This window comes from Sinocyclocheilus anshuiensis, unplaced genomic scaffold (assembly GCF_001515605.1).
Source record: "Sinocyclocheilus anshuiensis isolate Anshui unplaced genomic scaffold, SAMN03320099.WGS_v1.1 scaffold183, whole genome shotgun sequence".
NCBI classification, from domain to species: Eukaryota; Metazoa; Chordata; class Actinopteri; order Cypriniformes; family Cyprinidae; genus Sinocyclocheilus; species Sinocyclocheilus anshuiensis.
In genome coordinates this window covers 2,676,577-2,680,175 of record NW_015548309.1, presented here as the reverse complement: position 1 = coordinate 2,680,175, position 3,599 = coordinate 2,676,577, and the positions used below count along the sequence as shown (strand labels likewise).

Here is a 3,599-nt window from a genome sequence, read left to right as displayed (position 1 = left end):
TATATATATTAGTAATATAGATAATAAATCATGCATACTAGATTTTATTATTATTATAATTATAATCAAGGTTAACATTAATCTTACCGTGGTTGCTTACTCCATTTCCATAATCCAGAGTGAATTCTTCATTGCTTTAGAGCTGCTCACAGCAGCAGTGAATGTCAGGACAGTAAGGTTGATGTATTGGAGTATTAATGGACAGCACTCCTCTTAAGACTCAACCACATCTTCTGCCAGAGCAGTTTCAGTGGGTTCAAGGGATCTGGGACTAAATCAATAGGGTACGTGACTTTTTTACATTTTTTTTTTAAACAAGGTGTATAGTATTACAGCTCCTATCATGGCTGTGATTAGCTCTGAGAGTTTTGGTTGCAGAAGCACCTCCGTTTCACTCCGGCAGCTGTGCAGGTGAAGTGCAGGTGTGCATCACGTCGCTTCAAAGAGGCCGTAATAGCAGTAGTAAAATTTCAAACACATACACACACCTCGGCAGCCCCAGACGTGCTCTGTAAAGTGAAGCCCGGCCCTTTGTTAGCCCCACGCAGTTCTTCGCAGGTGATTTTAATTAGCAGTGTTTCAATGAGCATGATGTTTCACGTCCGACACATGGAGGGAGGGAGGCACAGCTGACCCACGACAGGAAAGAGGGGCCTAAATTCGAATTATCCTGATGTTTTTGTAGTCGCAGCCTGATTACGGCATTCATTATCGGCTGGGGTGTGTGCAATGCACTGCTTTGTGCTAAAAGGAAAAAGACACATCCTTTTGTTTAGTAATGTGTGTGCATTGAGTAAAATAAAATCATTTGTCTGAGTTAAGATGCCACGGCGAGCTGAACACTTCTAGGTTATTCCTTTATTCGTATCGAGAGTAATGTGGGTGGGACTGTTTCATTGTTTGAAATCGTGAGTTTAATTAATAGTTTTTCTTTCATAAGGCGTCTAACAAAAAAAAATAAATAAAAAATGCACACCTGTACTTGAATTTAAGGTGTTTTTTGTTAGGGTTATTATCATCACAATAAGCAACATATTACCCTTTGTGTGTTTTAATATACATCTCTAAACGGTCATAAAACTCTAATGGCATTTAAGCCGGAAAGCCTTCTGTTTGTATCCATGTTAACTTCACAGAAATGTTTCCATGACAACCTTCATGCATGTTAAGGCAACCAGAGGTGATCAAGTCTTTTTTTTCTTTTTCCCCCTCCCTTTCCTTTCCTCTTGCAAGAGTGGAATTTGTGTTGACAGTTCTGGCCTTTAATGGCACTTTGGTGCCGCGTGAAAGTATTTGTTTACCGGGATCATATGCTGCTAGCTGTCAGCCTCGCAGAGATTGACTTCTCCAGATAAAAAGACTGTATTACATGCTTAAGAGGTCTTATGTGCCGTAATTATCCACATCATCCTAATGACGTTTGGTGTGCTTCAGTAACTAAGATACTGAGTGCTTCCTCTGAGGTCACCGATTAGAAATAAGAAATGCTTTTTTGTTGTATTAAAACAGTTTCTTTTTTAGTGGGTGTCAGTGGATGTGAATGTTATGCTTATTTTATGGATTTAAATGTTCACTGCATTGACTAATGGAATGTTACTTCTCAATCTGAGGTTGCAACACTCTAGACCTTTCGTTTGATTTTTTTTTCCCTTAAACATGGCATATAATCCCCAACTCTAGTCTTTTGACTGCGATGGCGCTCTTTCACAAGAACGATATCACATGACCTTTATGGAGAGGTATTAAAATCACCCATAAGCGTCTTATCTTAGTACAAATGCCCTTGAAATTATTCATTGTATGCTTCGCTGATATTATCAGTGCTGAAATGTTTTGTCATACTTTTTTTATTTTTTTTCAATTTGAAGGCATGACAGGGTCTTTTTGGCTGAAGGCACTGATTTATTGAGCGTTTTAGTCTCTGGTTGACTTAAAACCCCAATCGTTGTGGATGAAGGGGGGCGTCATTTGTAGTAAACGGCAAGGTCAGCTCCGCTTGGACCAAACTTGCCCATAGCCTGTGATGAGAGGAAGTGTGGAAGTCGACTCGATGCTAGTATTTATGATGCTTAGTTTCAGCAGCTATGTATTCTTTAAATATTTGGCACAAATAATTTGGTTATTTAAAAAAAATATTTTTAAAGGTGACATATTATGCCCCTTTTTACAATATGTAATATAAGTCTCAGGGGTCCCCAGAATGTAACTGGATCAGATGCTTGCAGAAAAAAGCTTATCAAAACAAAGTTACTGGGTTAATCTTTTTAACGTTTCCTTGGTTGGTAGAATTACATTTATTTAATTTTTTATTATTTATTTTTATTTAATATATATATATATATATATATTTGTATCTTGAGTCAACATATATAAAATAATGAACATGATTGTAAAAAATAATCCAAAAAAAATCTTAAAAACATAGATGTTGTCAGTACAGTAGAACCAAATACTGACCTTCTAAGTGGAATCTCTGAGGACAATTCTGTTAACAAGAGAAATAAATCTGTTTATTTGAAACACATTGTGGAAAAACAGAGGATTTGTGACAGTAACTTCTCCTGACAGGCGTATTAGGCTGCAGAAAGAGCATCGGGCCCGAGGCTACGGGCATATGGTGCTGCCTTCAGCTGGCATCGCTCTAGAACAAGTTGCAACACTGTGGCAGGGTCACAACGGGCTCAGGTTTGTTCGTCCTGCCCTCTCTAAATAATAACAGGGCAAATTAATGCTCCTTTGTCTTTGACAAGGGCAAAGTGAATATTTTTAGTTTGACTCTTTGGCCCGAATTGTTGTTTTCTTGGTTTTGCTTCATGTTGTTGTTGTTGAGTTACTGAGCTGACGATATGAGTTAATGTGTTTGACCTTCATGTTTCTCTATTGTTTTAAAGGAATGCCTGATTGCTGTGCTTGACATTTAATTTGTGTAGCAAAGTATCTTTTTGCTTACAAAAGTACTCTGGTATTGCCATATTTTTTGGATGTGATGATAACACCGTAGGGATGGGCGATATGGGCTTAAAAATATATCCCGATATTTCTGCTATTTATTACGATAACAATATCAATGACGATAATTCTGGGAATCCTGTTTCTTTAGAGAAAAGTATTATCTTTCCTATTTTTATCCAAAATAGGGTGAACATTAATGAGTACACACCTAATGTAAAGACTGTTTAATTCATACTGGAAGCCGGAGGGCGCTCTTGCACAGAAACGCCACATATCCATAGCAGAAGTTTAAATTATATCTTTGTTGGACAACAGGTTTGTAAACAGGCTCATACACATGCAAAACTGTATCGCACATGTTCTACTGTAGTACATTTATTCAGACCGATTTTTTTTGTGCACTGTACAGTAGGGCTGTGCGATTAATCGAAATCGAATCGAAATTGCGATTTGAGACGTTGCGAGTAAATACATCAATAAATCCACTGCTCTCTTGTCTCCTCTGAGGCTGGGACTCTAAACCGTGTTCTGTGCTCGTTTGTGCAGCCAAAGGCAGAACAGTTAGCATGCTTTGCTCAAACTTTTGTCATGGCATTAGAGCTGCTACACCGTTGTTGCTTGCGAAATCAAAATGACGGCGCCGTGGG

At 38.2% G+C, this 3,599-nt stretch overlaps 1 long non-coding RNA gene across 1 annotated transcript in view; it reads left to right on the top strand.

Annotated features, from left to right (window-relative positions):
- The window catches only part of LOC107656352 (uncharacterized), a 14,813-nt gene that overhangs the window by 671 nt on the left and 10,543 nt on the right, over positions 1-3,599 (top strand). The window lies entirely within an intron of this gene.